Source organism: Vicugna pacos, unplaced genomic scaffold, assembly GCF_048564905.1.
Source record: "Vicugna pacos unplaced genomic scaffold, VicPac4 scaffold_193, whole genome shotgun sequence".
Lineage (NCBI taxonomy): Eukaryota > Metazoa > Chordata > Mammalia > Artiodactyla > Camelidae > Vicugna > Vicugna pacos.
Window position 1 is genome coordinate 1232993 of NW_027328872.1, and position 24391 is coordinate 1257383.

Below are 24391 nucleotides of genomic sequence, written 5' to 3' on the forward strand. Positions count from 1 at the left end.
CACTAAATCGACCTAGAAGCCAGACTTGTCAATTTTGGTAACATTTTGTCAGCTCTACGGAAAACCTAGACAGATAGAATGCAAACTAGCAGTCCAAACTGTTAAAGTGGTATGTCAGCTCATACTGTTGAAGCCTCCGAGACCAACAGGAACCATGAAATAACTATTGGAAACATGAAATAACCCCCAACCTTGGATACACTTGGGCATGTGGTGCCCTTTAGTCCTATTTGTCAACTACTGGCCAATGTTGGCATTTCAAGGGGTACATCCCTCTCTAGGAAAATACAAGAGGAAACAAACCAAATATATACATTTAGGTTTGAATCCAAAAGCACCTAGAGGGCATTATAGCTAGGAGAACCCTGCTGCAGTTATGCTTGTCTATGGAGAACCAGGTGTTCTTCTATCAGTGATGAGAACAGTTAATCTTCCGATCATGTTGGGTAAAGCCATTTAACGCAACCAAGTCGGCACCCACATGATATAGTGCCCCCGGGGGCTTGACTCAAGTGAAAGACGATCCACATAAGCTGTGTCTTTAATGTCATTGGCGACTTTTACAGTACACTTCACTTTCTGACTTGTACTATTTACCTATACTGTCTTGAAAAACCTGAGGCCTAATACAGATTCAAGTTCAGTCAAAGATTCCCCTCACTTACCACACTCCCTTCACCCCAGGGAAGACATAAACACAACATTTGCTGAATCTAGCGGAAGGCCATCGTTTCTAGGTGTGAGGCTAAGTATTCAATTCCTATCTATTTCAGCCGAGACTATTTGAAACTTTAAGGAGTTCACTGTTGTTCACAGAGTGTGAAGCTGGAGGAACTCTGATTCTAGGAGGACTTGCCCTTCTCCTAATGGCTTCATTGCCGCTCAGGTACTGAACCTTCAAAATGGATGCGTGAGTGGAGGGGAGGGAAGGGCAAGTGCTTGCTAGCTAGGCCCAAACCTGGGAAAAGGCTTACCTGGGCTTGGTGAATTTTGGTCTGAATGGCTTGGGAAGGCCCCTTGGGACGTGTGGATTCTCATGACCTCTTCCAAGAACAGGAGCGTTTTGATCATCTCTGCCATCTCTTCTCTTGCACACGTCAGGGACCTTGGACCCGTTCTTGGAGAAGAGATTTGAGGAACTTCCTCAAGTCCACGTTGGCACTCCGTAGGTTTCTGCCAGTATCAGCGAGGTTCAATATGTCTCCTGAATGTCTTTTGAGCCTGGTATCCTCTACAGCTGTCTCCACGCCTGTATTCTCCATTGTAGCAGAACATCTCTCATCCATGTGTTCGCATCTCTCCTCAATCTGTGCAGCCAGCTTTTCGGCCAGCTTCTCTTCGTGACTCCCCTAAAGTCGACTTCACCAGGACTGGGCAAGTCTGAAAGTACCTCGGAGCCTCACCAGTAAGCTGATGACAGGCAGATCTTCCACTGTCTGCCCTTTCAGGTTCTGGAAACTGACCTGTGAACTCAGGTCTTTGGGCAGCAGAAGTATCTCGAACTTACACAGCTTCCCGGACCAAACACCTAAGCCAAGCTCCACAGAGGGCCTGCAGCCCCTCCATCACACTGATCCACCCACGGAACTCGGCCCGGTTACCTAGGATCCAACAGCCACAACAAGCCTCGTGGAACACACCAACATTCCACCTGGAATCCAACCGGTAACTGCCATCCCCAATGGCTGCTGCATCTTGTCAGTGTTGGGGGGAGGGGCTGCATCCGACGAGAGGTTCCCAAAGTAAATGTGGTTCTGCCCACTAGCATCCCATGGGCCTTTCTTCTTCCCTCTTTTCTTTTGTTATGATCTGTATGCACGGTACCAATGGAGAGAAGTGTGTCCCTTTTCAGTTGAAGGTTTCACACGTCTTTAAACTTTCTAAGAGTTCACAGTACACAGAGACCCAGTAAAGGAGACTTTTGTTCCTATAATATCCGTACAACCGGGAATACATATGCGTCGCATGATTTCTGCTGAAAAACCCACACTCTCAGGACATGGATCTATTGGTTTCATGGGGGCTGAATTTCCAAGAAATGAAACCAACCCCAATGTGCACTTTACTGTCTGTCTCTTTTGCTCTTAGTACACTTTGGCAGAGCTACTTGCCTTTGTTATAGGCTTCTTACAATTCTTCTCTACGTAGCGTAGAATATGGCATTCCTTCATCCTGTTGGAAGACATACAAGGCTACATCACGGAATAGGAAAACCATTGGATTCCAAATCGGCATTTGGTGTGAGGTCACGATATGCTCTTATGAATCTATATTTACGAATATGAATGCACGCCTCTGATTTCCGAATACAATTGTGCTGAGTACATGCAAGCCGCAATACTGGGTCGATGCGTTGCTGAATGATCCTTGACATCACCTTGAGTATTTTCTTTTGAATAATCATGTTTCCCATGGTATATGTCAGCCAACCATACCAATTTGGTGCATGTTTGTTGTTTGATTCTTTGTTGGTCTGCTTCTCGCTTGTTTTGCAAACACGTCAGGACATGCATCTCTCCTTTCGCTTCAAACAGAGAGTCAAATAAGCTGATTCACTTAAGAGAGTGCTTCCAATCACCTATGATTTCCTGCTTCCCTCTCCAATCTTTAAGGTTTTGATGTCCTCCTTGCCTTCTTCTTGTTTCTTCTTTGCCACTCATGCTCTTCTTGCATTTCCAATAATGGTTTTCTTCTTTCCATTTCATCTTGCTGCTTTTCTATTCCAGGGAGAATTCTCAACCTTCCTTTTAGAAGAAGTTTTGAAACTGCTGAATTCTTTTATGATGTGCCGGTCTGTGGATTGCTCTAGCTCTACCGTTATTAGAAATGGTGGTCATGTGGCATAGGCTACCCTTGGTGGCAGCCTTTGGCCATTCAGGATATGGTCTGTGTCCTGGCACTCCTCCCTGTCCTGCAATATTGCTGCCGAGTTATAAGCTGAAACCCCTCTGGAGGTTCCCTTGTGACTATGTTGTTTCCTCCAGGTGCATTTTAAATCACTGTGATATTCGTGAACTTTGTTGATTGGAATCATACAGCTGCTTGTAGGTCTATTGGGATTCCACCTCCTTTGGATGCTGTGTAATTCCTGAATTCGCATAGATGATTTTTTCTTGGCTTTCAACAAGTTTCAGTCTGATAATTCTACAGGTAAATTTTCAGACATATTTTATTTCTTTATCTCTTGCTTTTCCATCTGGGACTCTTATGAATTCTAGTCTTTCATGCCCTGTCTTAACCCAGGATACAACAGCAATATTTTCATTGTTTTGCACTTGCTTTCCTATGTCCGAATCTGACCGAGGGATTTCTGTTCCCCTGTCTTCACAGTCATTCACGCGTCCCTCTGCATTATCTAGTCTGCTAAGGACTGAATTTTAGCCCTGATATTATCACATCCACTGAGTTTTCTGATATATTTTGGCTCGTCTTTAGACTTTCTCTTCCCCTTTTCTGGTATTCTGCCTTTTGTGATTCTGAGACCCTTTTGTTCTTCAGTGTTTTCCTGACCTCCATTTTCAACACTTGGACTGCATAGCGTTTTGCAGTCTAGTTGTTTGAAAGCTTATCTTTTGGGCCTTCAATATCTTTGGAACTGAAAATGGTACTTCCTATTTCTTTTACTGTACTTCTTCATCTCTACTGGTCAGGTATTATCAGGTATCTAATGTAGATTTTTAGGGCTATGTTAAGTGAAAATTTTAGACTCTTGTCTCTACGCAATTCCAAGGGATTTCTGTGAGGACAATTTCTCCTAGACATTGATGCCATATTCTCTTCCTGTGTGTGTTGTCTGGTATATCTCCAATTGCTGGTGTTGCATTTGTTGTGATGAACAACCCATACTATTTCGATTAGCATAACTTCATTTTGATTACGCTTATCTCACAATTCTGAAAGTGCGCAGGACACGGCCTCTTGTGGAAATGAGGATTCTAAAGGTTCTCAGCACTGCATTCTGCTCTATGTCATTTTGGATTGTTTCCAAAACAGCAAACTGAGAGTGCGCTTGTGCTTTGTAGTGCCACGGGAATGTCCCAATGAAAGCAGTTCTTCCCAGAGCTTCTCTGTCTACTGAAACACCAGTGGAAGCACATCCATGGATGTCACACATCAGGGCCTGCTGGAATGATCCCGCAGACCGACCTTCGTGTCCTCGCTGCCGTACCGTGCCGGTGCCATCCAAAATGTAGCATCCGATTTTGGGAGATAGTGCTGAAGGAAATGCTTCCTCTTCTCACGCTGTGGACTTGGACCACTCTACCTTGTCCTATCATCCTTGTGGCACGTGTGCACGAAGGCCACCACAGAGCTGTTTCGCATCCTGTGCCTCAAACCAAACCATAATCCCAGCCCAGGTTATGAATGTAGCAGATCCTAAGGCTTTTCATTCTGATTTCAAACCGAAGGCCCCCTGGATCCCTCAGACCAGATGCACGATAGCTCTGATTCAGCCCCACACGTGCTCTATTGGCAAAATGCCCAATTGGTCCCTGGTCCTGCAGATGCACTGGGTGTGGCCATGGGACTTATCGGTAATCTCAACCGCGCGACCAGTGTGGTTGATTTATCATTGGTACACTGTTCGGTTTGCTCTCTTGATTAGACCCACCACATCCCACAACGCACTCCAGATCCCTGAGACTCAGCGTATGCCATCAACCGTAGCCCTATACCTCACTTACCGATGCTCCTGCTAACTGTAATTTTGCATCACGGATCTTGGTCTCAGAATCAACTGTGGGGATATTTTGCGCTGGTTTCTTTGAGTTCTGTCAGCCAAGCATCTGCTGTGCACTCTTGTAAATCTCAGCACATCACCTTCAATCTCATGTCTCCTGTCCGCTTGAGAGGGTGCGTCCAAGTCAAACAGGGTTTCACCCTTGTTGGTCAGACCCTGCACTGGTTTCCATTCCCTGCTTTGCCTTCTCCTGCTTCCAGGTGTCCTGAGGCCTCATCCTGTCTTTGGAAGTAACAGACCTCTCTTCGGCAAGTGTCCTGTGCCAAAGGCTGGGTGAGTGGAGTTTTACATTTCTCTGTACAAGGGAGCGCGTGAGTGCAGGTTGCACCTATTCTCTGCCAACTGGGCATCGATGAATCAACACTATCCAGATACATTTCACAGAAATGTGATATTTGCTTAGCTCTTTGTTTCTATACAGCCGTGGTGGGAGGGGTTGTCCAAAGAAACCTGTTTTGACATTGTGTTGATATCTCATTTGCAGTCTTTAAGAATTTTAACAGAATTCATTTCCATGTTTTGGGAGTTATACGAAAATGAAGTTATTTTTTGAAACACACTAAATCGACCTAGAAGCCAGACTTGTCAATTTTGGTAACATTGTGTCAGCTCTACGGAAAACCTAGACAGATAGAATGCAAACTAGCAGTCCAAACTGTTAAAGGGGTCATGTCAGCTCTTTACGGTTGAAGCCTCCGAGACCAACAGGAACCATGAAATAACTATTGGAAACATGAAATAACCCCCAACCTTGGATACACTTGGGCATGTGGTGCCTTTTAGTCCTATTTGTCAACGACTGGCCAATGTTGGCATTTCAAGGGGTAACATCCCTCTCTAGGAAAATACAAGAGGAAACAAACCAAATATATACATTTAGGTTTGAATCCAAAAGCACCTAGAGGCATTATAGCTAGGAGAACCCTGCTGCACTTATGCTTGTCTATGGAGAACCAGGTGTTCTTCTATCAGTGATGAGAACAGTTAATCTTCCGATCATGTTGGGTAAAGCCATTTAACGCAACCAAGTCGGCACCCACATGATATAGTGCCCCCGGGGGCTTGACTCAAGTGAAAGACGATCCACATAAGCTGTGTCTTTAATGTCATTGGCGACTTTTACAGTACACTTCACTTTCTGACTTGTACTATTTACCTATACTGTCTTGAAAAACTGAGGCCTAATACAGATTCAAGTTCAGTCAAAGATTCCCCTCACTTACCACACTCCCTTCACCCCAGGGAAGACATAAACACAACATTTGCTGAATCTAGCGGAAGGCCATCGTTTCTAGGTGTGAGCTAAGTATTCAATTCCTATCTATTTCAGCCGAGACTATTTGACCTTTAAGGATTTCACTGTTGTTCACAGAGTGTGAAGCTGGAGGAACTCTGATTCTAGGAGGGACTTGCCCTTCTCCTAATGGCTTCATTGCCGCTCAGGTACTGAACCTTCAAAATGGATGCGTGAGTGGAGGGGAGGGAAGGGCAAGTGCTTGCTAGCTAGGCCCAAACCTGGGAAAAGGCTTACTTGGGCTTGGTGAATTTTGGTCTGAATTGCCTGGGAAGGCCCCTTGGGACGTGTGGATTCTCACGACCTCTTCCAAGAACAGGAGCATTTTGATCATCTCTGCCATCTCTTCTCTTGCACACGTCAGGGACCTTGGACCCTTTCTTGGAGAAGAGAATTGAGGAACTTCCTCAAGTCCACGTTGGCACTCCGTATGTTTCTGCCAGTATCAGTGAGGTTCAATATGTCTCCTGAATGTCTTTTGAGCCTGGTATCCTCTACAGCTGTCTCCACGCCAGTATTCTCCATTGTAGCAGAACATCTCTCATCCATGTGTTCGCATCTCTCCTCAATCCGTGCAGCCAGCTTTTCGGCCAGCTTCTCTTCGTGACTCCCCTAAAGTCGACTTCAGCAGGACTGGGCAAGTCTGAAAGTACCTCGGAGCCTCACCAGTAAGCTGATGACAGGCAGATCTTCCACTGTCTGCCCTTTCAGGTTCTGGAAACTGACCTGTGAACTCAGGTCTTTGGGCAGCAGAAGTATCTCGAACTTACACAGCTTCCCGGACCAAACACCTAAGCCAAGCTCCACAGAGGCCTGCAGCCCCTCCATCACACTGATCCACCCACAGAACTCGGCCCGGTTACCTAGGATCCAACAGCCACAACAAGCCTCGTGGAACACACCAACATTCCACCTGGAATTAACCGGTAACTGCCACCCCAATGCCTGCTGCATCTTGTCAGTGTTGGGGGAGGGGCTGCATCCGACGAGAGGTTCCTAAAGTAAATGTGGTTCTGCCCACTAGCGTCCCATGGGCCTTTCTTCTTCCCTCTTTCCTTTTGTTCAGATCTGTATGCACAGTACCAATGGAGAGAAGTGTGTCACTTTTCAGTTGAAGGTTTCACACGTCTTTAAACTTTCTAAGAGTTCACAGTACACAGAGACCCAGTAAAGGAGACTTATATTCCTATAATATCCATACAACCGGAATACATATGCGTCGCATTATTTCTGCTGAAAAACCCACACTCTCAGGACATGGATCTATTGGTTTCATGGGGGCTGAATTTCCAAAAAATGTAACCAACCCCAATGTGCACTTTACAGTCTGTCTCTTTTGCTCTTAGTACACTTTTGCAGAGCTACTTGTCTTTGATATAGGCTTCTTACAATTCTTCTCTACGTAGCGTAGAATATGGCATTCCTTCATCCTGTTGGAAGACATACAAGACTACATCACGGACTAGGAATTCATTGGATTCCAAATCGGCATTTGGGTGAGGTCACGATATGCTCTTATGAATCTATATTTACGAATATGAATGCACGCCTCTGATTTCCGAATACAAGTGTGCTGAGTACATGCAAGCCGCAATACTGGGTCGATGCGTGCTGAATGATCCTTGACATCACCTTGAGTATTTTCTTTTGAATAATCATGTTTCCCATGGTATATATCAGCCAACCGTACCATTTTGGTGCATGTTTGTTGGTTTGATTCTTTGTTGGTCTGCTTCTCGCTTGTTTTGCAAACACTTCAGGACATGCATCTCTCCTTTCGCTTCAAACAGAGAGTCAAATAAGCTGATTCACTTAAGAGAGTGCTTCCAATCACCTATGATTTCCTGCTTCCCTCTCCAATCTTTAAGGTTTTGATGTCCTCCTTGCCTTCTTCTTGTTTCTTCTTTGCCACTCATGCTCTTCTTGCATTTCCAATAATGGTTTTCTTCTTTCCATTTCATCTTGCTGCTTTTCTATTCCGGGGAGTGTTCTCAACCTTCCTTTTAGAAGAAGTTTTGAACTGCTGAATTCTTTTATGATTTGCCGGTCTGTGGATTGCTCTAGCTCTACCGTTATTAGAAATTGTGGTCATGTGGCATAGGCTACCCTAGGTGGCAGCATTTGGCCATTCAGTATATGGTCTGTGTCCTGGCACTCCTCCCTGTCCTGCAATATTGCTGCCGAGTTATAAGCTGAAACCCCTTTGGAGGTTCCCTTGTGACTATGTTGTTTCCTCCAGGTGCATTTTAAATCACTGTGATATTCGTGAACTTTGTTGATTGGAATCATACAGCTGCTTGTAGGTCTATTGGGATTCCACCTCCTTTGGATGCTGTGTAATTCCTGAATTCGCATAGGTGATTTTGTCTTGGCTTTCAACAAGTTTAGTCTGATATTTCTACAGATAAATTTTCAGACATATTTTATTTCTTTATCTCTTGCTTTTCCATCTGTGACTCTTATGAATTCTAGTCTTTCATGCCCTGTCTTAACCCAGGATACAACAGCAATATTTTCATTGTTTTGCACTTACTTTCCTATGTCCGAATCTGACCGAGGGATTTCTGTTCCCCTGTCTTCACAGTCATTCACGCGTCCCTCTGCATTATCTAGTCTGCTAAGGACTGAATTTTAGCCCTGATATTATCACATCCACTGAGTTTTCTGATATCTTTTGGCTCGTCTTTAGACTTTCTCTTCCCCTTTTCTGGTATTCTGCCTTTTGTGATTCTGAGACCCTTTTGTTCTTCAGTGTTTTCCTGACCTCCATTTTCAACACTTGAAATTCATAGCGTTTTGCAGTCTAGTTGTTTGAAAGCTTATCTTTTGGGCCTTCAATATCTTTGGAACTAAAAATGGTACTTCCTATTTCTTTTACTGTACTTCTTCATCTCTACTGGTCAGGTAATATCAGGTATCTAATGTAGATTTTTAGGGCTATGATAAGTGAAAATTTTAGACTCTTTTCTCTACGCAATTCCAAGGGATTTCTGTGAGGACAATTTCTCCTAGACATTGATGCCATATTCTGTTCCTGTGTGTGTTGTCTGGTATATCTCCAATTGCTGGTGTTGCATTTGTTGTGATGAACAACCCATACTATTTCGATTAGCATAACTTCATTTTGATTACGCTTATCTCACAATTCTGAAAGTGCGCAGGACACGGCCTCTTGTGGAAATGAGGATTCTAAAGGTTCTCAGCTCTGCATTCTGCTCTATGTCATTTTGGAGTGTTTCCAAAACAGCAAACTGAGAGTGCGCTTGTGCTTTGTAGTGCCACGGGAATGTCCCAATGAAAGCAGTTCTTCCCAGAGCTTCTCTGTCTACTGAAACACCAGTGGAAGCACATCCATGGATGTCACATATCAGGGCCTGCTGGAATGATCCCGCAGACCGACCTTGGTGTCCTCGCGGCCGTACCGTGCCGGTGCAATCCAAAATGTAGCATCCGATTTTGGGAGATAGTGCTGAAGGAAATGCTTCCTCTTCTCACGCTGTGGACTTGGACCACTCTACCTTGTCCTATCATCCTTGTGGCACGGGTGCACGAAGGCCACCACAGAGCTGTTGCGCATCCTGTGCCTCAAACCAAACCATAATCCCAGCCCAGGTTATGAATGTAGCAGATCCTAAGGCTTTTCATTCTGATTTCAAACCCAAGGCCCCCTGGATCCCTCAGACCAGATGCACGATAGCTCTGATTCAGCCCCACACGTGCTCTATTGGCAAAATGCTCAATTGGTCCCTGGTCCTGCAGATGCACTGGGTGTGGCCATGGGAAATATCGGTAATCTCAAACGCGCGACCAGTGTGGTTGATTTATCATTGGTACACTGTTCGGTTTGCTCTCTTGATTAGACCCACCACATCCCACAACGCACTCCAGATCCCTGAGACTCAGTGTATGCCATCAACCGTAGCCCTATACCTCACTTACCGATGCTCCTGCTAACTGTAATTTGGCATCACGGATCTTGGTCTCAGAATCAACTGTGGGGATATTTTGCGCTGGTTTCTTTGAGTTCTGTCAGCCAAGCATCTGCTGTGCACTCTTGTAAATCTCAGCACATCACCTTCAATCTCATGTCTCCTGTCCGCTTGAGAGGGTGTGTCCAAGTTAAACAGGGTTTCACCCTTGTTGGTCAGACCCTGCCCTGTTTTCCATTCCCTGCTTTGCCTTCTCCTGCTTCCAGGTGTCCTGAGGCCTCATCCTGTCTTTGGAAGTAACAGACCTCTCTTCGGCAAGTGTCCTGTGCCAAAGGCTGGGTGAGTGGAGTTTTACATTTCTCTGTACAAGGGAGCGCGTGAGTGCAGGTTGCACTTCTTCTCTGCCAACTGGGCATCGATGAATCAACACTATCCAGATACATTTCACAGAACTGTGATATTTGCTTAGCTCTTGGTTTCTATACAGCCGTGGTGGGAGGGGTTGTACAAAGAAACCTGTTTTGACATTGTGTTGATATCTCACTTGCAGTCTTTAAGAATTTTAACAGAATTCATTTCCATGTTTTGGGAGTTATACGAAAATGAAGTTATTTTTTGAAACACACTAAATCGACCTAGAAGCCAGACTTGTCAATTTTGGTAACATTTTGTCAGCTCTACGGAAAACCTAGACAGATAGAATGCAAACTAGCAGTCCAAACTGTTAAAGGGGTCATGTCAGCTCATACTGTTGAAGCCTCCGAGACCAACAGGAACCATGAAATAACTATTGGAAACATGAAATAACCCCCAACCTTGGATACACTTGGGCATGTGGTGCCCTTTAGTCCTATTTGTCAACTACTGGCCAATGTTGGCATTTCAAGGGGTAACATCCCTCTCTAGGAAAATACAAGAGGAAACAAACCAAATATATACATTTAGGTTTGAATCCAAAAGCACCTAGAGGCATTATAGCTAGGAGAACCCTGCTGCAGTTATGCTTGTCTATGGAGAACCAGGTGTTCTTCTATCAGTGATGAGAACAGTTAATCTTCCGATCATGTTGGGTAAAGCCATTTAACGCAACCAAGTCGGCACCCACATGATATAGTGCCCCCGGGGGCTTGACTCAAGTGAAAGACGATCCACATAAGCTGTGTCTTTAATGTCATTGGCGACTTTTACAGTACACTTCACTTTCTGACTTGTACTATTTACCTATACTGTCTTGAAAAACTGAGGCCTAATACAGATTCAAGTTCAGTCAAAGATTCCCCTCACTTACCACACTCCCTTCACCCCAGGGAAGACATAAACACAACATTTGCTGAATCTAGCGGAAGGCCATCGTTTCTAGGTGTGAGCTAAGTATTCAATTCCTATCTATTTCAGCCGAGACTATTTGACCTTTAAGGAGTTCACTGTTGTTCACAGAGTGTGAAGCTGGAGGAACTCTGATTCTAGGAGGGACTTGCCCTTCTCCTAATGGCTTCATTGCCGCTCAGGTACTGAACCTTCAAAATGGATGCGTGAGTGGAGGGGAGGGAAGGGCAAGTGCTTGCTAGCTAGGCCCAAACCTGGGAAAAGGCTTACCTGGGCTTGGTGAATTTTGGTCTGAATGGCTTGGGAAGGCCCCTTGGGACGTGTGGATTCTCATGACCTCTTCCAAGAACAGGAGCGTTTTGATCATCTCTGCCATCTCTTCTCTTGCACACGTCAGGGACCTTGGACCCGTTCTTGGAGAAGAGATTTGAGGAACTTCCTCAAGTCCACGTTGGCACTCCGTAGGTTTCTGCCAGTATCAGCGAGGTTCAATATGTCTCCTGAATGTCTTTTGAGCCTGGTATCCTCTACAGCTGTCTCCACGCCTGTATTCTCCATTGTAGCAGAACATCTCTCATCCATGTGTTCGCATCTCTCCTCAATCTGTGCAGCCAGCTTTTCGGCCAGCTTCTCTTCGTGACTCCCCTAAAGTCGACTTCACCAGGACTGGGCAAGTCTGAAAGTACCTCGGAGCCTCACCAGTAAGCTGATGACAGGCAGATCTTCCACTGTCTGCCCTTTCAGGTTCTGGAAACTGACCTGTGAACTCAGGTCTTTGGGCAGCAGAAGTATCTCGAACTTACACAGCTTCCCGGACCAAACACCTAAGCCAAGCTCCACAGAGGCCTGCAGCCCCTCCATCACACTGATCCACCCACAGAACTCGGCCCGGTTACCTAGGATCCAACAGCCACAACAAGCCTCGTGGAACACACCAACATTCCACCTGGAATCCAACCGGTAACTGCCATCCCCAATGGCTGCTGCATCTTGTCAGTGTTGGGGGAGGGGCTGCATCCGACGAGAGGTTCCCAAAGTAAATGTGGTTCTGCCCACTAGCATCCCATGGGCCTTTCTTCTTCCCTCTTTTCTTTTGTTATGATCTGTATGCACGGTACCAATGGAGAGAAGTGTGTCCCTTTTCAGTTGAAGGTTTCACACGTCTTTAAACTTTCTAAGAGTTCACAGTACACAGAGACCCAGTAAAGGAGACTTATGTTCCTATAATATCCGTACAACCGGAATACATATGCGTCGCATGATTTCTGCTGAAAAACCCACACTCTCAGGACATGGATCTATTGGTTTCATGGGGGCTGAATTTCCAAGAAATGAAACCAACCCCAATGTGCACTTTACTCTCTGTATCTTTTGCTCTTAGTACACTTTGGCAGAGCTACTTGCCTTTGTTATAGGCTTCTTACAATTCTTCTCTACGTAGCGTAGAATATGGCATTCCTTCATCCTGTTGGAAGACATACAAGGCTACATCACGGAATAGGAAACCATTGGATTCCAAATCGGCATTTGGGTGAGGTCACGATATGCTCTTATGAATCTATATTTACGAATATGAATGCACGCCTCTGATTTCCGAATACAATTGTGCTGAGTACATGCAAGCCGCAATACTGGGTCGATGCGTGCTGAATGATCCTTGACATCACCTTGAGTATTTTCTTTTGAATAATCATGTTTCCCATGGTATATGTCAGCCAACCATACCAATTTGGTGCATGTTTGTAGTTTGATTCTTTGTTGGTCTGCTTCTCGCTTGTTTTGCAAACACGTCAGGACATGCATCTCTCCTTTCGCTTCAAACAGAGAGTCAAATAAGCTGATTCACTTAAGAGAGTGCTTCCAATCACCTATGATTTCCTGCTTCCCTCTCCAATCTTTAAGGTTTTGATGTCCTCCTTGCCTTCTTCTTGTTTCTTCTTTGCCACTCATGCTCTTCTTGCATTTCCAATAATGGTTTTCTTCTTTCCATTTCATCTTGCTGCTTTTCTATTCCAGGGAGAATTCTCAACCTTCCTTTTAGAAGAAGTTTTGAACTGCTGAATTCTTTTATGATGTGCCGGTCTGTGGATTGCTCTAGCTCTACCGTTATTAGAAATGGTGGTCATGTGGCATAGGCTACCCTTGGTGGCAGCCTTTGGCCATTCAGGATATGGTCTGTGTCCTGGCACTCCTCCCTGTCCTGCAATATTGCTGCCGAGTTATAAGCTGAAACCCCTCTGGAGGTTCCCTTGTGACTATGTTGTTTCCTCCAGGTGCATTTTAAATCACTGTGATATTCGTGAACTTTGTTGATTGGAATCATACAGCTGCTTGTAGGTCTATTGGGATTCCACCTCCTTTGGATGCTGTGTAATTCCTGAATTCGCATAGATGATTTTTTCTTGGCTTTCAACAAGTTTCAGTCTGATAATTCTACAGGTAAATTTTCAGACATATTTTATTTCTTTATCTCTTGCTTTTCCATCTGGGACTCTTATGAATTCTAGTCTTTCATGCCCTGTCTTAACCCAGGATACAACAGCAATATTTTCATTGTTTTGCACTTGCTTTCCTATGTCCGAATCTGACCGAGGGATTTCTGTTCCCCTGTCTTCACAGTCATTCACGCGTCCCTCTGCATTATCTAGTCTGCTAAGGACTGAATTTTAGCCCTGATATTATCACATCCACTGAGTTTTCTGATATATTTTGGCTCGTCTTTAGACTTTCTCTTCCCCTTTTCTGGTATTCTGCCTTTTGTGATTCTGAGACCCTTTTGTTCTTCAGTGTTTTCCTGACCTCCATTTTCAACACTTGGACTGCATAGCGTTTTGCAGTCTAGTTGTTTGAAAGCTTATCTTTTGGGCCTTCAATATCTTTGGAACTGAAAATGGTACTTCCTATTTCTTTTACTGTACTTCTTCATCTCTACTGGTCAGGTATTATCAGGTATCTAATGTAGATTTTTAGGGCTATGTTAAGTGAAAATTTTAGACTCTTGTCTCTACGCAATTCCAAGGGATTTCTGTGAGGACAATTTCTCCTAGACATTGATGCCATATTCTCTTCCTGTGTGTGTTGTCTGGTATATCTCCAATTGCTGGTGTTGCATTTGTTGTGATGAACAACCCATACTATTTCGATTAGCATAACTTCATTTTGATTACGCTTATCTCACAATTCTGAAAGTGCGCAGGACACGGCCTCTTGTGGAAATGAGGATTCTAAAGGTTCTCAGCACTGCATTCTGCTCTATGTCATTTTGGAGTGTTTCCAAAACAGCAAACTGAGAGTGCGCTTGTGCTTTGTAGTGCCACGGGAATGTCCCAATGAAAGCAGTTCTTCCCAGAGCTTCTCTGTCTACTGAAACACCAGTGGAAGCACATCCATGGATGTCACACATCAGGGCCTGCTGGAATGATCCCGCAGACCGACCTTCGTGTCCTCGCTGCCGTACCGTGCCGGTGCCATCCAAAATGTAGCATCCGATTTTGGGAGATAGTGCTGAAGGAAATGCTTCCTCTTCTCACGCTGTGGACTTGGACCACTCTACCTTGTCCTATCATCCTTGTGGCACGTGTGCACGAAGGCCACCACAGAGCTGTTTCGCATCCTGTGCCTCAAACCAAACCATAATCCCAGCCCAGGTTATGAATGTAGCAGATCCTAAGGCTTTTCATTCTGATTTCAAACCCAAGGCCCCCTGGATCCCTCAGACCAGATGCACGATAGCTCTGATTCAGCCCCACACGTGCTCTATTGGCAAAATGCCCAATTGGTCCCTGGACCTGCAGATGCACTGGGTGTGGCCATGGGACTTATCGGTAATCTCAACCGCGCGACCAGTGTGGTTGATTTATCATTGGTACACTGTTCGGTTTGCTCTCTTGATTAGACCCACCACATCCCACAACGCACTCCAGATCCCTGAGACTCAGCGTATGCCATCAACCGTAGCCCTATACCTCACTTACCGATGCTCCTGCTAACTGTAATTTTGCATCACGGATCTTGGTCTCAGAATCAACTGTGGGGATATTTTGCGCTGGTTTCTTTGAGTTCTGTCAGCCAAGCATCTGCTGTGCACTCTTGTAAATCTCAGCACATCACCTTCAATCTCATGTCTCCTGTCCGCTTGAGAGGGTGCGTCCAAGTCAAACAGGGTTTCACCCTTGTTGGTCAGACCCTGCACTGGTTTCCATTCCCTGCTTTGCCTTCTCCTGCTTCCAGGTGTCCTGAGGCCTCATCCTGTCTTTGGAAGTAACAGACCTCTCTTCGGCAAGTGTCCTGTGCCAAAGGCTGGGTGAGTGGAGTTTTACATTTCTCTGTACAAGGGAGCGCGTGAGTGCAGGTTGCACCTATTCTCTGCCAACTGGGCATCGATGAATCAACACTATCCAGATACATTTCACAGAAATGTGATATTTGCTTAGCTCTTTGTTTCTATACAGCCGTGGTGGGAGGGGTTGTCCAAAGAAACCTGTTTTGACATTGTGTTGATATCTCATTTGCAGTCTTTAAGAATTTTAACAGAATTCATTTCCATGTTTTGGGAGTTATACGAAAATGAAGTTATTTTTTGAAACACACTAAATCGACCTAGAAGCCAGACTTGTCAATTTTGGTAACATTGTGTCAGCTCTACGGAAAACCTAGACAGATAGAATGCAAACTAGCAGTCCAAACTGTTAAAGGGGTCATGTCAGCTCTTTACGGTTGAAGCCTCCGAGACCAACAGGAACCATGAAATAACTATTGGAAACATGAAATAACCCCCAACCTTGGATACACTTGGGCATGTGGTGCCTTTTAGTCCTATTTGTCAACGACTGGCCAATGTTGGCATTTCAAGGGGTAACATCCCTCTCTAGGAAAATACAAGAGGAAACAAACCAAATATATACATTTAGGTTTGAATCCAAAAGCACCTAGAGGCATTATAGCTAGGAGAACCCTGCTGCACTTATGCTTGTCTATGGAGAACCAGGTGTTCTTCTATCAGTGATGAGAACAGTTAATCTTCCGATCATGTTGGGTAAAGCCATTTAACGCAACCAAGTCTGCACCCACATGATATAGTGCCCCCGGGGGCTTGACTCAAGTGAAAGACGATCCACATAAGCTGTGTCTTTAATGTCATTGGCGACTTTTACAGTACACTTCACTTTCTGACTTGTACTATTTACCTATACTGTCTTGAAAAACTGAGGCCTAATACAGATTCAAGTTCAGTCAAAGATTCCCCTCACTTACCACACTCCCTTCACCCCAGGGAAGACATAAACACAACATTTGCTGAATCTAGCGGAAGGCCATCGTTTCTAGGTGTGAGCTATGTATTCAATTCATATCTATTTCAGCCGAGACTATTTGACCTTTAAGGAGTTCACTGTTGTTCACAGAGTGTGAAGCTGGAGGAACTCTTATTCTAGGAGGGACTTGCCCTTCTCCTAATGGCTTCATTGCCGCTCAGGTACTGAACATTCAAAATGGATGCGTGAGTGGAGGGGAGGGAAGGGCAAGTGCTTGCTAGCTAGGCCCAAACCTGGGAAAAGGCTTACCTGGGCTTGGTGAATTTTGGTCTGAATGGCTTGGGAAGGCCCCTTGGGACGTGTGGATTCTCACGACCTCTTCCAAGAACAGGAGCGTTTTGATCATCTCTGCCATCTCTTCTCTTGCACACGTCAGGGACCTTGGACCCGTTCTTGGAGAAGAGAATTGAGGAACTTCCTCAAGTCCACGTTGGCACTCCGTATGTTTCTGCCAGTATCAGCGAGGTTCAATATGTCTCCTGAATGTCTTTTGAGCCTGGTATCCTCTACAGCTGTCTCCACGCCTGTATTCTCCATTGGAGCAGAACAACTCTCATCCATGTGTTCGCATCTCTCCTCAATCCGTGCAGCCAGCTTTTCGGCCAGCTTCTCTTCGTGACTCCCCTAAAGTCGACTTCACCAGGACTGGGCAAGTCTGAAAGTACCTCGGAGCCTCACCAGTAAGCTGATGACAGGCAGATCTTCCACTGTCTGCCCTTTCAGGTTCTGGAAACTGACCTGTGAACTCAGGTCTTTGGGCAGCAGAAGTATCTCGAACTTACACAGCTTCCCGGACCAAACACCTAAGCCAAGCTCCACAGAGGCCTGCAGCCCATCCATCACACTGATCCACCCACAGAACTCGGCCCGGTTACCTAGGATCCAACAGCCACAACAAGCCTCGTGGAACACACCAACATTCCACCTGGAATCCAACCGGTAACTGCCATCCCCAATGGCTGCTGCATCTTGTCAGTGTTGGGGGAGGGGCTGCATCCGACGAGAGGTTCCCAAAATAAATGTGGTTCTGCCCACTAGCGTCCCATGGGCCTTTCTTCTTCCCTCTTTCCTTTTGTTCAGATCTGTATGAACAGTACCAATGGAAAGAAGTGTGTCCCTTTTCAGTTGAAGGTTTCACACGTCTTTAAACTTTCTAAGAGTTCACAGTACACTTAGACCCAGTAAAGGAGACTTATGTTCCTATAATATCCGTACAACCGGAATACATATGCGTCGCATGATTTCTGCTGAAAAACCCACACTCTCAAGACATGGATCTATTGGTTTCATGGGGGCTGAATTTCCAAGAAATGAAACCAACCCCAATGTGCACTTTACTGTCTGTCTCTTTTGCTCTTAGTACACTTTGGCAGAGCTACTTGCCTTTGTTATAGGCTTCTTACAATTCTTCTCTACGTAGCGTAGAATATGGCATTCCTTCATCCTGTTGGAAGACATACAAGACTACATCACGGACTAGGAATCCAGTGGATTCCAAATCGGCATTTGGGTGAGGTCACGATATGCTCTTATGAATCTATATTTACGAATATGAATGCACGCCTCTGATTTCCGAATACAAGTGTGCTGAGTACATGCAAGCCGCAATACTGGGTCGATGCGTGCTGAATGATCCTTGACATCACCTTGAGTATTTTCTTTTGAATAATCATGTTTCCCATGGTATATGTCAGCCAACCGTACCATTTTGGTGCATGTTTTTTGGTTTGATTCTTTGTTGGTCTGCTTCTCGCTTGTTTTGCAAACACTTCAGGACATGCATCTCTCCTTTCGCTTCAAACAGAGAGTCAAATAAGCTGATTCACTTAAGAGAGTGCTTCCAATCACCTATGATTTCCTGCTTCCCTCTCCAATCTTTAAGGTTTTGATGTCCTCCTTGCCTTCTTCTTGTTTCTTCTTTGCCACTCATGCTCTTCTTGCATTTCCAATAATGGTTTTCTTCTTTCCATTTCATCTTGCTGCTTTTCTATTCCGGGGAGTGTTCTCAACCTTCCTTTTAGAAGAAGTTTTGAACTGCTGAATTCTTTTATGATTTGCCGGTCTGTGGATTGCTCTAGCTCTGCCGTTATTAGAAATGGTGGTCATGTGGCATAGGCTACCCTAGGTGGCAGCATTTGGCCATTCAGTATATGGTCTGTGTCCTGGCACTCCTCCCTGTCCTGCAATATTGCTGCCGAGTTATAAGCTGAAACCCCTTTGGAGGTTCCCTTGTGACTATGTTGTTTCCTCCAGGTGCATTTTAAATCACTGTGATATTCGTGAACTTTGTTGATTGGAATCATACAGCTGCTTGTAGGTCTATTGGGATTCCACCTCCTTTGGATGCTGTGTAATTCCTGAATTCGCATAGATGATTTTGTCTAGGCTTTCAACAAGTTTAGTCTGATATTTCTACAGATAAATTTTCAGACATATTTTATTTCTTTATCTCTTGCTTTTCCATCTGTGACTCTTATGAATTCTAGTCTTTCATGCCCTGTCTTAACCCAGGATACAACAGCAATATTTTCATTGTTTTGCACTTACTTTCCTATGTCCGAATCTGACCGAGGGATTTCTGTTCCCCTGTCTTCACAGTCATTCACGCGTCCCTCTGCATTATCTAGTCTGCTAAGGACTGAATTTTAGCCCTGATATTATCACATCCACTGAGTTTTCTGATATCTTTTGGCTCGTCTTTAGACTTTCTCTTCCCCTTTTCTGGTATTCTGCCTTTTGTGATTCTGAGACCCTTTTGTTCTTCAGTGTTTTCCTGACCTCCATTTTCAACACTTGAAATTCATAGCGTTTTGCAGTCTAGTTGTTTGAAAGCTTATCTTTTGGGCCTTCAATATCTTTGGAACTGAAAATGGTACTTCCTATTTCTTTTACTGTACTTCTTCATCTCTACTGGTCAGGTAATATCAGGTATCTAATGTAGATTTTTAGGGCTATGTTAAGTGAAAATTTTAGACTCTTTTCTCTACGCAATTCCAAGGGATTTCTGTGAGGACAATTTCTCCTAGACATTGATGCCATATTCTGTTCCTGTGTGTGTTGTCTGGTATATCTCCAATTGCTGGTGTTGCATTTGTTGTGATGAACAACCCATACTATTTCTATTAGCATAACTTCATTTTGATTACGCTTATCTCACAATTCTGAAAGTGCGCAGGACACGGCCTCTTGTGGAAATGAGGATTCTAAAGGTTCTCAGCTCTGCATTCTGCTCTATGTCATTTTGGAGTGTTTCCAAAACAGCAAACTGAGAGTGCGCTTGTGCTTTGTAGTGCCACGGGAATGTCCCAATGAAAGCAGTTCTTCCCAGAGCTTCTCTGTCTACTGAAACACCAGTGGAAGCACATCCATGGATGTCACATATCAGGGCCTGCTGGAATGATCCCGCAGACCGACCTTGGTGTCCTCGCTGCCGTACCGTGCCGGTGCCATCCAAAATGTAGCATCCGATTTTGGGAGATAGTGCTGAAGGAAATGCTTCCTCTTCTCACGCTGTGGACTTGGACCACTCTACCTTGTCCTATCATCCTTGTGGCACGGGTGCACGAAGGCCACCACAGAGCTGTTGCGCATCCTGTGCCTCAAACCAAACCATAATCCCAGCCCAGGTTATGAATGTAGCAGATCCTAAGGCTTTTCATTCTGATTTCAAACCCAAGGCCCCCTGGATCCCTCAGACCAGATGCACGATAGCTCTGATTCAGCCCCACACGTGCTCTATTGGCAAAATGCTCAATTGGTCCCTGGTCCTGCAGATGCACTGGGTGTGGCCATGGGAAATATCGGTAATCTCAAACGCGCGACCAGTGTGGTTGATTTATCATTGGTACACTGTTCGGTTTGCTCTCTTGATTAGACCCACCACATCCCACAACGCACTCCAGATCCCTGAGACTCAGTGTATGCCATCAACCGTAGCCCTATACCTCACTTACCGATGCTCCTGCTAACTGTAATTTGGCATCACGGATCTTGGTCTCAGAATCAACTGTGGGGATATTTTGCGCTGGTTTCTTTGAGTTCTGTCAGCCAAGCATCTGCTGTGCACTCTTGTAAATCTCAGCACATCACCTTAAATCTCATGTCTCCTGTCCGCTTGAGAGGGTGTGTCCAAGTTAAACAGGGTTTCACCCTTGTTGGTCAGACCCTGCCCTGTTTTCCATTCCCTGCTTTGCCTTTTCCTGCTTCCAGGTGTCCTGAGGCCTCATCCTGTCTTTGGAAGTAACAGACCTCTCTTCGGCAAGTGTCCTGTGCCAAAGGCTGGGTGAGTGGAGTTTTACATTTCTCTGTACAAGGGAGCGCGTGAGTGCAGGTTGCACTTCTTCTCTGCCAACTGGGCATCGATGAATCAACACTATCCAGATACATTTCACAGAACTGTGATATTTGCTTAGCTCTTGGTTTCTATACAGCCGTGGTGGGAGGGGTTGTCCAAAGAAACCTGTTTTGACATTGTGTTGATATCTCATTTGCAGTCTTTAAGAATTTTAACAGAATTCATTTCCATGTTTTGGGAGTTATACGAAAATGAAGTTATTTTTTGAAACACACTAAATCGACCTAGAAGCCAGACTTGTCAATTTTGGTAACATTGTGTCAGCTCTACGGAAAACCTAGACAGATAGAATGCAAACTAGCAGTCCAAACTGTTAAAGGGGTCATGTCAGCTCTTTACTGTTGAAGCCTCCGAGACCAACAGGAACCATGAAATAACTATTGGAAACATGAAATAACCCCCAACCTTGGATACACTTGGGCATGTGGTGCCCTTTAGTCCTATTTGTCACCTACTGGCCAATGTTGGCATTTCAAGGGGTAACATCCCTCTCTAGGAAAATACAAGAGGAAACAAACCAAATATATACATTTAGGTTTGAATCCAAAAGCACCTAGAGGCATTATAGCTAGGAGAACCCTGCTGCAGTTATGCTTGTCTATGGAGAACCAGGTGTTCTTCTATCAGTGATGAGAACAGTTAATCTTCCGATCATGTTGGGTAAAGCCATTTAACGCAACCAAGTCGGCACCCACATGATATAGTGCCCCCGGGGGCTTGACTCAAGTGAAAGACGATCCACATAAGCTGTGTCTTTAATGTCATTGGCGACTTTTACAGTACACTTCACTTTCTGACTTGTACTATTTACCTATACTGTCTTGAAAAACTGAGGCCTAATACAGATTCAAGTTCAGTCAAAGATTCCCCTCACTTACCACACTCCCTTCACCCCAGGGAAGACATAAACACAACATTTGCTGAATCTAGCGGAAGGCCATCGTTTCTAGGTGTGAGCTAAGTATTCAATTCCTATCTATTTCAGCCGAGACTATTTGACCTTTAAGGAGTTCACTGTTGTTCACAGAGTGTGAAGCTGGAGGAACTCTGATTCTAGGAGGGACTTGCCCTTCTCCTAATGGCTTCATTGCCGCTCAGGTACTGAACCTTCAAAATGGATGCGTGAGTGGAGGGGAGGGAAGGGCAAGTGCTTGCTAGCTAGGCCCAAACCTGGGAAAAGGCTTACCTGGGCTTGGTGAATTTTGGTCTGAATGGCTTGGGAAGGCCCCTTGGGACGTGTGGATTCTCACGACCTCTTCCAAGAACAGGAGCGTTTTGATCATCTCTGCCATCTCTTCTCTTGCACACGTCAGGGACCTTGGACCCGTTCTTGGAGAAGAGAATTGAGGAACTTCCTCAAGTCCACGTTGGCACTCCGTATGTTTCTGCCAGTATCAGCGAGGTTCAATATGTCTCCTGAATGTCTTTTGAGCCTGGTATCCTCTACAGCTGTCTCCACGCCTGTATTCTCCATTGTAGCAGAACATCTCTCATCCATGTGTTCGCATCTCTCCTCAATGCGTGCAGCCAGCTTTTCGGCCAGCTTCTCTTCGTGACTCCCCTAAAGTCGACTTCACCAGGACTGGGCAAGTCTGAAAGTACCTCGGAGCCTCACCAGTAAGCTGATGACAGGCAGATCTTCCACTGTCTGCCCTTTCAGGTTCTGGAAACTGACCTGTGAACTCAGGTCTTTGGGCAGCAGAAGTATCTCGAACTTACACAGCTTCCCGGACCAAACACCTAAGCCAAGCTCCACAGAGGCCTGCAGCCCCTCCATCACACTGATCCACCCACAGAACTCGGCCCGGTTACCTAGGATCCAACAGCCACAACAAGCCTCGTGGAACACACCAACATTCCACCTGGAATCCAACCGGTAACTGCCATCCCCAATGGCTGCTGCATCTTGTCAGTATTGGGGGAGTGGCTGCATCCGACGAGAGGTTCCCAAAGTAAATGTGGTTCTGCCCACTAGCATCCCATGGGCCTTTCTTCTTCCCTCTTTTCTTTTGTTATGATCTGTATGCACAGTACCAATGGAGAGAAGTGTGTCCCTTTTCAGTTGAAGGTTTCACACGTCTTTAAACTTTCTAAGAGTTCACAGTACACAGAGACCCAGTAAAGGAGACTTATGTTCCTATAATATCCGTACAACCGGAATACATATGCGTCGCATGATTTCTGCTGAAAAACCCACACTCTCAGGACATGGATCTATTGGTTTCATGGGGGCTGAATTTCCAAGAAATGAAACCAACCCCAATGTGCACTTTACTGTCTGTCTCTTTTGCTCTTAGTACACTTTGGCAGAGCTACTTGCCTTTGTTATAGGCTTCTTACAATTCTTCTCTACGTAGCGTAGGATATGGCATTCCTTCATCCTGTTGGAAGACATACAAGGCTACATCACGGACTAGGAATCCAGTGGATTCCAAATCGGCATTTGGGTGAGGTCACGATATGCTCTTATGAATCTATATTTACGAATATGAATGCACGCCTCTGATTTCCGAATACAAGTGTGCTGAGTACATGCAAGCCGCAATACTGGGTCGATGCGTGCTGAATGATCCTTGACATCACCTTGAGTATTTTCTTTTGAATAATCATGTTTCCCATGGTATATGTCAGCCAACCATACCAATTTGGTGCATGTTTGTTGTTTGATTCTTTGTTGGTCTGCTTCTCGCTTGTTTTGCAAACACGTCAGGACATGCATCTCTCCTTTCGCTTCAAACAGAGAGTCAAATAAGCTGATTCACTTAAGAGAGTGCTTCCAATCACCTATGATTTCCTGCTTCCATCTCCAATCTTTAAGGTTTTGATGTCCTCCTTGCCTTCTTCTTGTTTCTTCTTTGCCACTCATGCTCTTCTTGCATTTCCAATAATGGTTTTCTTCTTTCCATTTCATCTTGCTGCTTTTCTATTCCGGGGAGTATTCTCAACCTTCCTTTTAGAAGAAGTTTTGAACTGCTGAATTCTTTTATGATTTGCCGGTCTGTGGATTGCTCTAGCTCTGCCGTTATTAGAAATGGTGGTCATGTGGCATAGGCTACCCTAGGTGGCAGCCTTTGGCCATTCAGGATATGGTCTGTGTCCTGGCACTCCTCCCTGTCCTGCAATATTGCTGCCGAGTTATAAGCTGAAACCCCTCTGGAGGTTCCCTTGTGACTATGTTGTTTCCTCCAGGTGCATTTTAAATCACTGTGATATTCGTGAACTTTGTTGATTGGAATCATACAGCTGCTTGTAGGTCTATTGGGATTCCACCTCCTTTGGATGCTGTGTAATTCCTGAATTCGCATAGATGATTTTTTCTTGGCTTTCAACAAGTTTCAGTCTGATATTTCTACAGATAAATTTTCAGACATATTTTATTTCTTTATCTCTTGCTTTTCCATCTGGGACTCTTATGAATTCTAGTCTTTCATGCCC

At 45.0% G+C, this 24391-nt stretch overlaps 2 long non-coding RNA genes across 2 annotated transcripts in view; one reads left to right on the forward strand and one right to left on the reverse strand.

Annotated features, from left to right (window-relative positions):
* Nucleotides 1-17464, reverse strand: part of LOC140695285 (uncharacterized) — a 296631-nt gene extending 279167 nt beyond the window's left edge. The window contains exon 1 of the long non-coding RNA XR_012070976.1: nt 17406-17464. This is a non-coding gene — a long non-coding RNA (uncharacterized lncRNA). The remainder of the gene's footprint in view (nt 1-17405) is intronic.
* Nucleotides 1-24391, forward strand: part of LOC140695281 (uncharacterized) — an 898783-nt gene that overhangs the window by 829096 nt on the left and 45296 nt on the right. The gene's annotated exons all lie outside the window — the stretch shown is intronic.